This window comes from Miscanthus floridulus, chromosome 9 (assembly GCF_019320115.1).
Source record: "Miscanthus floridulus cultivar M001 chromosome 9, ASM1932011v1, whole genome shotgun sequence".
NCBI classification, from domain to species: Eukaryota; Viridiplantae; Streptophyta; class Magnoliopsida; order Poales; family Poaceae; genus Miscanthus; species Miscanthus floridulus.
In genome coordinates this window covers 134,898,839-134,913,611 of record NC_089588.1, presented here as the reverse complement: position 1 = coordinate 134,913,611, position 14,773 = coordinate 134,898,839, and the positions used below count along the sequence as shown (strand labels likewise).

The 14,773-nt window shown below is 41.7% G+C and overlaps 1 pseudogene; it reads right to left on the bottom strand.

Moving 5' to 3' along the window:
* Positions 1 to 4,681: 4,681 nt before the first annotated feature.
* Positions 4,682 to 9,582, bottom strand: LOC136483011 (glutathione synthetase, chloroplastic-like; annotated as a pseudogene).
* Between the last annotated feature and the right edge of the window lie 5,191 nt (positions 9,583 to 14,773).

Below are 14,773 nucleotides of genomic sequence, written 5' to 3'. Positions count from 1 at the left end.
CTTGGAATGACTTATAATTTGGGATAGAGGGAGTATTCTGCAAGCATCCTTACATGGCCAGAATAGGAAAAAAGAGACTAATTTCTGGCTTCAGTCTATGCACAAGGCAGCCAACACAACATTCCATAATTAAACATATTTGACTAAATTGTCTTGTAGGAAACTGCATGAATAGAGGAAGTGCATATGAGCAGGAAACATAGCAAAACATGAATAGCCTATCAAGACAAAATTCTGAAGAGTGTCATAACAAACCTTTAGTGTACACAAGCTGCACAATATGAATTTGAGCCGACAGCTTACCACGTTAATATACTGTATACTAAAAATAAAAAAATGGTTGCTTAACGCATGAAGCATGATGGGGGCATGAATGCAATAGAACAAAGAGGTGAGCAAATATTTGTAGAACTACAAAGGCAAGTAACGCTGAAATTGAAATGGAATCTTAGTTTGGCATAAATATGAACTTCACATACTGGCACACGTATAGGATCCAGATTTCCAAAATCAATCTGAAGAAGAAAGGACAGACTACAGGAGAAGGATCCGAATCCAGTGATCCACCATCCGAGTCTCATAATTCTGAGAAGAGAGAGGCTGTACGGCAGCTCCGCCCAGCAAGGACGAAGGAAGGCCGAGGGGGAGGGAGAGGAAGAGGAAGTGGGCGACGGCCCCATTCCAACAGGAGAGCGGTGGTGGCGGTCACATGATTTAGTGCAATTTAAACACAGGACAGCCTATACTGTAGGTATGCAAGTTTTGCTCAAAGTGGCCACTCCAGTAAGCACAAACATAAAAGAAATCACCATGTAAGAAACATCCCTGCACATCAGCCAAAGATGCTCGATGCATATTTTATAGGAAGTGATAATAGCAAGAAGAATGAACGCCAACAGGGTAAACTTACACTTTAGTATGACGTGATTGAGGAAGAGAATATGAAGCAAATCTCTGAGTGTCATATCCGTAGCCCAAGCCTTTTAATCATCAAAACTATGTTATGATAAAAGAATTCATAGACCTACTCTAAGGACTTTATCATTCAGTAAAATTATCTAATTTTTAAACAAATAACACAAAGGAAGTCCTTAAAATATTTAGCACTGATATTTTATAGGCATAAACTATACAGGGATCATTAGAGGGAGTTGAAGTTGTAGAAACACATGGGGCCAAAAGTGTGGACTGTAATAGACTAATAGGACACAAATACATATGTAATCGTAATAGGAGCAGTAGGGACCGGCAAATGCCAAATTGAGCCTGTATGCATAGATCTCATTCAAGTTTATATGTCATAGATAAATTAGATTAATGAAATCAATGCTTGTTGAAGGCATACTGTTGAAGGTGCTCATCAACCAGTAGATGGTTGGGAAGCTTGTCTGGGTGGTTAATAGCCAAATGACCCAACTGTATAGAATAAACCAGTAGCATAGTCGATCGAAAGCGGTGGAAACATTCATGTATATATGGATAAATAAGGAACAAACAAAGGACGAAAAAAATTACTCAACAATGTCAAGGCAAAACTGCATTCCTAGCACATCCTGAAGGACCTGAAGATAAACATGGAAATTATTAGCAAAGGCTCCATTTTGGAACCACTACTGGAAACAGTAGAATTGCCAAGTGCCTGAGGGTTTGCCGAGTGCATTTCATCGGGCACTCGGCAAACATCCAAGTTACCGAGTGTATTTAATGAAGCACTCGGCAAAAGCCAACTTTACCGAGTGCCTAATATAAAACACTCGGTAAAATACAAGAAAACTCTCGGCAAACACAGACACTCGGCAAAATGGAGTCACCTGCGCTGGGCGTGCGGCGGCCATCTGACGGCCGTTGGGTGTGCCGCCCTGCCGTTAGAACTTTGCCGAGTGTCCGTTAGAGACACTCGGCAAAGACAGCAAGGTATGCCGTGTGTTTCTGATTGACACTCGGCGAACTATTATTTTTGTCGATTGTTTTTTGTTTACACTCGGCAAAGTAATGTTTTTGCCGAGTGTTTTTAATGGCACTTGGCAAAATAATAAAAAAAAATTCTGTCCTGCCCTCCAAACTTTTTCTACTCTCCACATACAACATGTGGTACTACATTTTAAAATTTGGTATATTTCTCCATCTGTTAACTATATTTAAGTAATTTATTGCATTTAGAGGAATTTTTTGGTTTAAGTCAAATTTGAACTGCAAGTGATACAAATAATGGAATAAATTGAGTGGAGAAATCATATTCATGTTATTGAGTCCATTTTGGGGCCTTACTCGGGAAATGAAAAGAATTTTCGAACATTTTGTTCAGGAAACACGACCGCGAACGTGTGGCCAAATGATTTTTAAATTCTAAAAAAAGCAAATGAAGTCTGAAAATGATGAGATTTGTCAATATCTCCTGATATCATACGTGGAGACTGTGGAAAAAATTAAGAAGGTTTCGCACAATTTGTCACGTACGACCTTTACAAACCGAAGCATCACAAAATACATCACAGAATATCACAAAATGCATTACAGAATATTATAAAATACATCACAAAATGCATCACAGAATATTATAAAATACATCACAGAACATCACATGTATTTTAGTAACCACCTGAGAACATTACAGAACATTAAAATACATCACATAATATAACAGAACACCACATGTGTATCACTTAAACATTCCAAAATACATCATAAAACATCACATGTATACTACGTGAATATCACGACATTATAGAACATCATGTACTACGTGAACATTACATGTATATCACGTGAACATCACAAAAATACATCACAGAGTATGACTGATGGTTAAGCAAACCATCAGTCACCTGCCACCGAGACAGACCCTATGTAATATTGCTTATCACATGCATCTCCAACATGAAAGGAAGGTCGTGTTCCCGGGCTCCATGGCCGCCGACACTCTGTACTTGGGATTCGACAGCCTGACGACACACATGACATGGAAGCATGCATGGTGGACGATGATAGCCCGGTTCATCTCACGATGGATGGATACAGTGGCAGAGCCACCGCCTGGCCATAAAAGAAAAATTTATTTATATTAAAGTAAAATCCTGTAATTTTCTAGCTAAATATTTTTACATAATAAAAATTGTCTGGGCTCCTAAAAGCTGCTGGCTCCGCTAATGGATGGATATGGAAACCTCCAGGTCCCAGCGTCGTTCGACGTCGTTGGTTCATGCGCAGCCTGACGGCGGCATGCATGCCACTGTTTTATGGACCTCGATCAGGGTGCTGATTTTGAATGAACGAATGAAAGTTCTTTCATAAATCAAAAGAAGAAGAAATGATATATATTATCCTGGATAAAAAACACGGTCAGAGAGGCTCACAGCAGCAGTAACAGCTATACTACCTTTTTCATATAGATTGGTCTTTTGTGATGTAAGTGCTTTGACATACCACAAAAAAAGTACCCGAATCCAAATGATGGAAGAATATCGTCATTTCAAACGTTTTGTTGGGGGGCTATATATGGATGGCAAAGGCTCCCTTCAGCTACGTACTGTAGCTCTGATATGAATGGCAGTTGTTTGGCTTTTGTACGGCGACTGCGATGGCGTGCAGACACGGCCGGCTTGGGTTCCAACAGAACCGTTGGTTTGGGTCGGCACGATGGCGACCTTCCCTTTTCTGCTTGCTGCCTGCATGCATCGACTGGAGTGTTTGTCTACGTCCTCAACGGATTCGACAGCGATGGCCTAGAGGAGCTTCACTACACTTGCGTTCCAACACGTTGCTCCGTGACAGTAGCTAGATTAATTTATGCTCTCCCTAAGCTGTATTTTAATATTTTCTCTTGTAAGTTTATCTTTTCAAGTTGCCAAATATATTTGTGTATTTTTTTTTTGGGGTTTGGGTTGTACTCGTACAGTATGTTAGATGGGCTACACAGTAGCAGGTTGACCCAACACGGCTACGTGGCCCACCTCAAAGCACGGCAGCTAGGACGGGAGCCATCAGGTACTACCACACTTGGCCCACCGGGCCGGAGGCACAGAACACTCTTTTCCTTTCCCCTTTCTGACGACATCAGGGACAGAAACATTTTAATGCACAGTATCAGTTCTTCCCTCAAAAACAAAAAACAAAAAACAAAAAACAAACAAAAAAATTTCCACTCTTACACAAAGTACAATTTCACATTTACATCCAGAAGACCAATCTTTATCCACAGTTCAAAAGAAACGTCAGGCTCTGATGCACTGTTGGTGGCACAACGGTGCTACCTGCTATTCCTATATGGAGAATGCATGCCACTGTGACAGCATAAGCTTCTACACCGCTTCTTCTTCCTCTTCCGGGCTTTCCTGTGACGACACGGGTTTTCATACAGTTTCAACCAGCATATAGAAAAAACTAGCGTGAGTGCCCAAGCTTCGCGTGGGAAAAAAAAAGATGGAACGGGTGGGTACTGTTCCGCAACGGGGTATATACTGTTCCGGATCGGGTTTACACTGGTTTCTTATCGGGTTGGTACGGTTCTTTAGCGGGTTGGTACTGTTCATCGCGGGCCCGGTACCCCGGTACTGCTGATCTACAGTGATCTGGGTCTTGGGGGCGCCGGGTGAACAGCGGAATGGCACACATTTAAAGATATATATATATATATATATATATATATATATATATATATATTATATAGATAGATACATGAAACTATATCACAACATAGCACTGCCATCTTCTCCGCGTCAATGTCTGTTATTCTGTAAGCTATTCACAGTTTTCCCTACAATTGCAGCCAAGATCAAATGATGTCCAATCTGACATTCCGATTACTGTCACTAGTTTAGGTCAGGCGTCACTCGTAACTCTGCCACCTCGCTGTCTCACTGGAAAAACAACATGAAAAGAAAAGTGGGTTCAAATGAAATTTCCCAAATGGGAGAGATGTGAGAAAAATAGGTTTCACTAAATATTCGAACTTCCAAGACCAGTGCACAAAAAAACAGAACTGATGATGGTTACGGGTAAACTAGTGGCAATTGTCAGACTGAGACTCATGATAGGAATAGCACCAGGAAATGGCTGTAAATAACATGGGCTAGATTTTTTTATTAGGTTGTGTCAGATTAGGCTATGTGATTTATTGGGTTACCATCACGTAATCAAATGGTCAAGGTTCAGGAATAAGCTTTTTTTATGAGTGATAATCACCTCATCAGTGAGGAGCATACTGTCCAAAACAGCAAATCCTGCAGCAACGCCACCCTCATTTGAAGAAGAAACTTTGGTGCGCATCAAGTAGCCAGACTGATTATTCAAGATCACCTTATCTTTGTTCCTGAGATAGATCAAATAAGAGTGGCACAATCATTTCACTAAGGGAAAAAGGGTAAAATGGCACATTTGTAGGCATATGGGGACAAATGTTTGAAACTTCACTGATTTAATTACCGCAAGTAGGCTCCATATATTCCTAGCTCTGAGATTGTAAGGTCCTCAAACCAATCACCACCCCTAACTAGAGGAGTAAGAGAGGCTTTTGGAAAAATCCTCTGCATCAGTATGTACGCTGCAAGTGACTCCCCCTGTTCCTTCTGGAGTTTGATCAGCGTGTCTCGTAAATCATGACCATATATGTTGTTCCCTGAAGGAAATGATAAGGAATTCAGAATCCTGAGGACATCTACCACCAAACAGGATCTCTCAAAGTGCTAAGAAAAGATACCTCCGCCTTCTCGCTGAGGCTTCAAGACAAACAGATCAGGTTTCTCTATTGCAGATTTCACAATCTCTTCATTATCCAAGCTCCATAACCCTGCAAAACTCTTGCGTAGTTTGGCAATGTCCTCCTTGTTGTCAAGAAATCTATAGATAGACCAGGGACAGGTTTAGGTTCTGCTGATGCTCTAGTTCAGATCACGAACAATGCAATTCAGAGTTGGTCAACACATTTGAAGTATAGGCTACAACACTATAAGGTAAAATGCCAGTTGATCAATGATGTTGTAATTTGTTTTGTTGAAAACCTAGTGCAACTGTGAAACAGCGGAATATCAACCAGCCAATCACCCATTAGTACTGAGAAAACTCAAATCACCTTTCAAGAACATTAGGTTTTGCTAGTTCTTGCTGGATCTTTTTTGTTCCTACTAAATGGTAGGATATCGAAGGGCACTTTACTGCAGATGATTGTTCCATCAGAAGCCTCGCTCTCTCCATTCCTGGAATATGACAGTATTATGTCAAGGTGGAAAAGTGGTGTATTATCATAACAAAACAAATTATTACACATCCCCAACCAAGCAATAAAACCATTTGGGTAAGAATAGCTTTCCAATAGAGACTGAAATCCATGCACAAAAGAACTTCACTGCTTCATCAAGGCAAGCGAAACTAAGCAGCATTGCAACAGATATATATGATGTTTTCAAAACAATTACAGGAATAGTTATTTTCACTCAAAATTCAGAATATATTTCTGTAGAAAAGTTTTGAATTAATAAATATTAGATTGCATACCGCTTCCGAAGGGTAATCAGTCGGTGCATACCCGGCTCTGAAATACACAACAGCCACTATCCGACCATCTCTGCAATTCATAAATTTACATATTATAAATACTAATAGTAACAATAAGCCTTTCTCCATGTCTGTATAAGATACTTACATCACAAGTGTTCCATCTGTAAGCACCTTCCCTTCAGCCTCTACCTGTGCCAACGTTTTCCTTATAGTTGCCACAACATATGTGATGGCTAGTTAAGGAAAGCTCCATTTTTCATGCTGTCAGATTCTCTTAATACCAGACAAAAAATAAAAGCAAATGGTTACCGAATCCTTTAATGGTTCTCTGAAGTTATATCAGGCAGGCAATATGTTGAAAGAATAATACAGTAGTGTTCAAACAAGAAATCAACATCTTATTAGTTTGTTGTGGACACGAGCCACCAAACCACAGACAAGGAAACACTGTGTCACGAATACAATTGAGTTAATAACTAAATGAAGTTTTTTTCAACCCAGAGATTGAAAATCTGACAATAGGAGTGAAAACTAAAAAGAAAGAAAACATAAATAGGATATGATTCCTTCATATGATTGACAAGCCAGTATTGGTCGTACATATTTCTTTCTTCAGGTTGAACAACCATCAAAACAACAGCACTGAGCGACAAAGAGGAGAATAAAACATGTTAATTGACACTTACATTTTCTTAAGATTCTGAATAATACATCTCATGCTGCATAGAAAAGCATCGACCTGTCATTGTTATACTCAGCCCATGCTTTGCCCAGTGCTTCAGCAAATTGAGTGGCTGCCCAATTCTGTGGAATCCTTTTAGGATCTAGGCCTAATACTTTTCCATACTGGTTGAGTAAGGTCCTGCAGTATCAAAGTAATATTACCTATCAGTTTAAATTCACATAATACCAAAACAAGGAAATCTGGTCATTACTACAAAATAGTAAATTATGAATGTGTCGGCGTGTCGCTGACTAATTGTGTTTTCGTTCTCATGGGACAAGCGACATTAACTCATTAGTTATCATATCTGACTATTTTTGAAGTGGCACACCGTTACAGGTTACAGTTAGAGACTTCAAAACTAATATGAAAAAATCATGGTTCATGGTTGTAGTGATAAGCTGAAGCTTCCAATAACCCATAGTCTGGAATTTAAATGTAGGTAACGTTTATGTAAACACAACAGATCTTTTAACCACTTTGGCTGACTAAGTAAAAGGCATTCATCTCGGATTTTCTTATAAGCTCAAGGGAGAACCGAAATGGTCAGCAAGTTTTCCATCTACTACTGTACCACTATTGAAAAAGTCTACAATTGTATCTTTAAAATATCTCAACAGTCATCATAGTGAGTACACCTGTTATGGTCAAAAGAGGTTGCCAGGAAATAAAAACTCACAGAAGAAAACAAAACAGGATAATTCTGCCCTGAGATAGGAAGAATGGATAGTAAATTGACCTGTGAAGTTCACTGACAAGGGAGCCAAGGCCAGGAAAGGATGATGAAATAGTGTTGAGCTCAATTTGAAGTAGTGAATTGGTTTCAGAATCCAACATATAGTCCGATCGGTGCAATCCTAAGCGTATATCCTAAAAGTGTATCAAGCACATATCAGTGGCTGGCTAAAAAACAAGAGAAAGTTTCAAACATTCATTTCCCAAAGGCCAAAACTGAGACACAGGAGCTAACAAGAAACACTTTACTTACCTCTTTCTTATTTATTGTCATCATCTTCTCATGAATTTCCAGCAGCCTTGCGGTAAATTCATCAACCTGCTTTGTTCTGAAATTAGAAAATGATAAGTTGCTGTTAACCTGAAACCATTATACAGCTGGGAAAATGAAAAATGGTCTGGCCTTCAATGACCTGACTAATAGAGAGAGAGAGTTATATTGTCGTCTAAATTCAAAGTAACAATCTTGTCATGGAAAGAAATCAGTAGACTATCTGAATAAAGATATACACCACATTGGTACCAAAAGAATCCAGCGTATAGAATTCAAAACTTGCCTAGACAAAGCAGCTTGCAAGAACTCCCCATCCAAGCTGACACGATCCACGAGCTCATTGAAGATAGGAGCCAGCTCGCACGCTCGCTTCCAGAACGACGCTGGAAAACGCGCTGGAAGCAGCGAGAATGGAGCGTGAACCAGACCAACCCCTGGGACCGTTCCTGATCTCTGCAAGCGGCAATATAAATGCTGATCAGCTAATTCAGCGGTAATTATAGCTTACAGGAAATGGGGACATGCTGTTTACTTGCTTTCATTGGTCATATCAAAATCCGTCAGAAAGTAGCAACTAGCAGAGTGGCAACGGCTAAGACATGCTGAAAAATCGTTTCTTTTCAACAGTGAGCTGCATTACTGCGACTTGGCAGGCTGGGTACTCTATTGTTGCATCCATCTCCAAGCCAAGGCGCGAATGAACTACTAGAAATTCGAAACGTGGAGGTAGAGGAAATTCTCCGAGAAACCGAGGCCACCCCAAAGATGCAAACTTTTCCTCGTGGCATGGCAAGATCGCAGCACATTCCAGACACACACTGACAAACACCAGCAGCCATTCGATCCAGGACCGGGAGGGGGTGACTGGTGAGGCGTACCTGGTTGGCGCGATCTCCGACGACAAGCCCGTTGACGGCGCACCACACGGCGGCATCCTCCACCATCTCCGCCAGCAGGGCCTGCTGCTGCCCCCTCCGCCGCCGGCGCCGGCGCGACGCCCAGGGACGCCTCGGCGCTCATCGCGGCGCGCGCCACCCGGCGCCGCCCGCGGAGCGCGGGCGGCGCGAACGAGGCCGAGGCTGGGGCGGGCAGGTGGCCGCCGGCGCGGAGAAGGCGGAGGCGGAGGCGGACCTGGTGGTGGTGCGAGACGCAGGGGGAGGACATGGCGTGGGGGAGGGAATCGATTCGAAGGCGGGCGGGCGCTCCCGCGATTTATTATTATGCCGTCGTGCTCCGGCTTCGTGGGGACTTCGTGCGTCCCGGCGGCGAAGGTTGGAGATGGGATGGGAATGGATCCCTCCTGTTCCTAGTCCGATGTGGCGGGTCAGAGTTGGGAATCTCCGGCGGTCGGGCTCAGAGGCGTCCAGGTGCCTCCTCCCGAGTCGTCACGGCGTCAGGGCGGACGTTGCTGCTGACGCCGACCCTGCTCTTTCGTATATTCTCCATGTTTTTTCCTTCAGCCAAGAGAGTGTGCTGTGAGATACTGAAATTGACGTTTTACATTATCATCAATCACAGATTCCATATGCCCACAAGCTTTACCCTATGTCTATCCATAGGATTTGTGCAATTTTTATTCCAAATACACTAGATACAAATGCGTTTGACACAAAAATATGGCGATGTGATCAACACACAGCAAGCCGGAAGATCTGAAGGGAACGAGACCAGAGATCTGCTTGGCTTCAACACAGAACCAGCCGATTCTAAAAACCCAACGACGTGCCTGTCAATTTGACTTGCAATTGACAAGGAGAGAAAATCTTATCAGTAATTTAAGGTGGAACATGTCGGTGTTGCACCAAACAGTTCCAAATGTGTGGCTAGATAGCCGATTCAATAAGGCTATCGACTAAATAGTCGATATCCGGCGTATCCATAAGAAGCGATATAAGAAAGCATCATCGGCTAAATGAAACATGATCGATATAAAGTGTCAAGCCAATAAGTTTGATAAAAAGAGTATAATATGCGAACAAATCGGTTGTCTAATATAAATGAATCTACAAACAGTTTTAACCTAATCTATTATCATCAACAGTGAGGTTCGATTAGATCGATGCAGCTATGATAATGATAGCAAATTAAAGCCAAAGAATATATAAAATCATCTATATGTTGACAGATTCATGAAAACATGCTATATGCGTGAGAGTATAGACAAATCGGCTAAAATAGCCGATGTAGTCATAGCAAACAAACAGAGTACATATCTTGATCATGAACAAGACCACTCATCGATAATTTCTAATCTAAAGTCTTACTAGTGAGATTCAACCAGATCGATGCAGTTATGGTAGTGTCATTAGATTAGATCTCATTAACTAGTGAGCTTATTCAAGATTGAAACATGTCTTTGGATGCATATTATATTTGATTGGGATAGAGATAAAACAACCGATCTAGCGGAATTAAGCCATCAATTATAAGATTTGAAGTGTGACTAGATCAGAGGACGACCAATTAAGATGATATGATGTCGATCTATCTCTATCTCAATCAGATGATTTGTTATAATCAGTAAAGCATTAATTATAACAAGATCGATAACTGGTGAATCAACCAAAGACAGCAAAGAAAATCTTACTAATCTTAGCAGATTCGATAACTGATGATATTATATTAAACAATAAGTCATTTAATACAAGATCGATAACTTTGACCTATATTATGATTCGTAAGAGATCAATCAGCTGATGTAACCTTACAAACTACAATACAGATCGATAACTAACTTATATTATGGCCCATAAAAGATCAATCAGCTGATGCAGCTTTACAAGCACAATACAAATTATGACGGTACTCATAAGCAAGCTAGAGGTCGATTAGTCGATGCAACCCTGTTTGCTGAAGAACTCGCCGAGATCTACAGTACTCCTACTCCTAATGCGATGGCGAAAGCCGAAAAGATTGTATTGATTGTGTGTTCATCCTTTCTTACAATAACCAGTGTCTAATATTTATACCCAGAACCTGAACATGAATCCTACTCAAATACGACTCATTACAATTCTTGGAATAAAAGAAAACTTCCTAATTTAATAATAACTTGGACCCTAATCTTATTTGTAGAGTCTGACATATCTTCCTGGCGCCATTCAAACATAGCTCATTGACACTGTCTGCTGACGTCATCCATAAAATAGCCGATTCTGACATCACATCTAAATCAGCTGATATCAATTCACATCTAATCGATTCCTTGATGACACACTCCTAGAAGCTTCGAGTTCCCACGTTCTTCTTCCCAAATTTTGGTGTAAACACATGCCTTCCTAATTTTGGGATAAAATTGATTTTATTCTAAAATTCTTATTTATCTGTTCACCGTGTTGCAACCGCTCATTCCAAAATAAACGCATGATTCCTGATCTCTCGGGCCAAATTTTATATAATACCCCAACAATATCATTTCTAGCTCGCTCGACCTACTTACTTTCCCTTTCTTTCTCGAGCAAACTTCAATAGTCAAAGCCGCCACCGCCAAAGCCTTAACCCTAGCAAATCCTCTGCTCTACCAAGCTGTCGTTCAAGTAACCTTCCTCATATTCAGATCCATTTTGGCTACAATGGTAACTAGCGACCACGTTCCCGAGGTATGCCTTCAAACTTCTACCTTTCAAGTGTTAGCCGCTACTCTATACTTTCTCTTTTCTTAAATTTATCCCAACTTGTTTCTAGGAAATAAGGAACAAAATTTTGATTCCATCAGTTGTTGTTCTCAATGCCTATTATCTTGGACCCATGGGTGACCCTAATCCATCCAATTTTATCAATCAAGAAACCAACTGAATCCCCTTCAAACAATCTATAGTAGATTTGTCTTCTTGGAACACCAAGACTCCCTTTAGAAACTGACCCAAAATGCCTAAAGGATGGAGGGATTGGTTCCATAGGGTATCAGAGAAAAAGGCTAGAGATTGGAAAATTTATGACTTGAACCAATGCCTGACACTCTTACTGTCTGGAATGGAAAGGAATGACTCACTTATGATTTCTGCATCTTACTTTTGGTCCAACACTTTGAATGCTTTTGTTTTTGGTCATGGTCCAATGACCATCACTTTGGCCGATATTTATATGTTGACCGGCCTTAAAATAACAGGATCAATGCAACCCTATGATTTTTTAAGTGCTGGGTCCAAGAAATTAGCCAAAATATCCGACTACACAGGATGGGCAAGCTATATTCTGAACCATATTGGGGATGGATCGATTGTTGATGAAAGAGAGCATGTAGCTATCGATGTTTGACCACCGATAGCCTGCCACGGGGGTCCCCGGGGCAGTATGTTTAGGCTTCAGCGTATGCAGAACTCGACGGTAAACGCAAGAGACAGTCGATTTATCCTGGTTCGGGCCCTCGATCGATGATCGAGTAACAGCCCTATGTCCAGTCGGTGTTAGCCTTTACGTTGGATTGATTATAAAGTGTTGTGTTGTACAATTGTTGTCTAGACTCCCGATCCAAGGAGCCCTGCCCTCCTTTATATAGTCAGGAGGCCAGAGTCCTAATCGGTTTATAATGAGAGTTCTTAGTAGGATTACAGAATAATACTACTACTAAGATTACAAGAGAAGAATCCTAGTTAGTCTAGTTCTTCTCCCTTCCTTGCGGGGTATCACGTGGGTCCCGTACCGACAAGCCCCCGAGCACTTCATGGTTGAGTTCTGGAAGCCTCGTCTTGTTCTTTCAAGTCTTGTCGAGCAGGAACAAGCGTCGTCCAAGTGCTTTCTTGAGCGAAACCGTGCAGCGCTTCGTGAGATCTTCATGTGGTGTGTACCTTTTTGAAGAAAAAAGTACCCCCATTTGGATGTAGCCCCTGAGCCTCTTACTGTTTGGCACAAGGAGCTTGAGGGTCTTTTCTTGAAATCTCCCTGATTCTTCGTTGAAAGGCTCCCGAGCATATACCCGGTTTCTTTGTTGAAAAGAGCTCTGATTTAGCTATGTTCGGGTTCTTTTTGTCGAAAAGAGCTTGGATATAGCTATGTCCAGGTTCTTTTTATCTTGTGGCCTTGAAGTCATCTGTCTTGAAGAAGTGTTCTGAGTGACGTGTGCTTTTTTGAAAGAAAAAGTGCACTCACTGAGTGTAGCCCCCGAGCCTCTTGCTATTTGGAACAAAAAGTTGGAGGGTCTTGAATCTGAGTTGTTCAAAAGAACTGTATACCTTTTCTTTTGTAGCCCCGAGCATATATCCGGGTTGTTTTGTTCAAGAAGAACTCGGATGCAGGGTCTTGGCGTATTCTCTGGTAGTCTGCTATAGTCAGATGTAGTTGTATGGTGGTGGTTGAGTGTAAATGCCTTTTGTTCACGGGTTGTACTGTGTTGGTATATTCTTCCGAATATGCTCGTCTTCGAGTACTGTTCCCTCTTGCCTGAGTCTTCCATTATTGAGCCTTGTCTTTTCACTGTGTCCTTTGTTAGGCTTATTTCGTTGGTACTCCTAGTCCATGTGCACCGCTCCTTCGATCTATAAATACCCTCCCGGAGTGCTTGTTTTCATCCATTGAACATTCTGTTGAAACCTTCGTAGTCATGAATATGGTAGTTTGTGAAGTAGAGCAGCCCTCGGGCGTGTTTCGTAGTTCCTGTGTGTCTTGTCGTAGCTGGAGGAAGTCTTGTGATAGGGATTAGAGGTAGGCTAATCCTGCAGCAGCAATGTACCAGGATGTACGTGGCGGTAGTTGGAGGAAGTCTTGTGATGTGGGCTTCGTTCCTTCATCTGGCAGTTCTGGGTTGATCCTCGTCGCCTGTCCTAAGACTGTCCGGTGTAGATCAACACCATATCCAGCATCCCATCGGTCTTGGGTAGACAGATGCCTGCTGGCCTTCTCTGCTCCATGTTGTCCCACCGTGCTGCTGATTTCCGCCTTGGATGCACTGTGTCCGTCCTTTGAAGAAAATAGTGTAGCCGAGGGCAGTTTGTCCTTCTGAGAAGCAATTTGGGACACGTAGTCGTTCCAGAGCCTAGCCGTGTCCGGGTTCCTCTTTGCTACTTTGCTTTTTGTGGTACCGAGTTCGTTGGGTCTTGTAAGATTTATAATCTTCTATTTTTGAAATCGCTTGCAATGGAAAGAATCTTGTCTTCTGAGTTGTCATTTATTTTTCTGTTGTAGTCCTGGTTGTTCATGAGATTCCTGAGTTCTTTCCGTAAGAACCGAGTTCTTATGTTCCTTGTGAGGTAGCCCTTCTTTTCTTCATGGTTGACGGGTTATTTTTTTTGCAGTAATCTGATAACTCTACCGCAGTGCTGGATGGATAAGTCTGAAATCTGCCCGTTGAATTGTACCATTGTGTGGATTTGTACCCTCCGTCATTTTAGCTGTGTCAGTAAATGGACCGTTGCGTTCTCACACAGTGCTTTAACGGGCCTGGTGGGCCATTTTTATCGCTGTAAAATCTATTTAAAGACCCTTCATCTTCTTTTTCTTTACTGCCCTTCTCTTGCCTTAAAACCCTAGCTTTTAGAAATCCACCGTCGCCATTACTGCCGCCATCCAAACCTTCTCTTCCCCTAGCTCCTTCTTGCCTCCGTTAGTACATG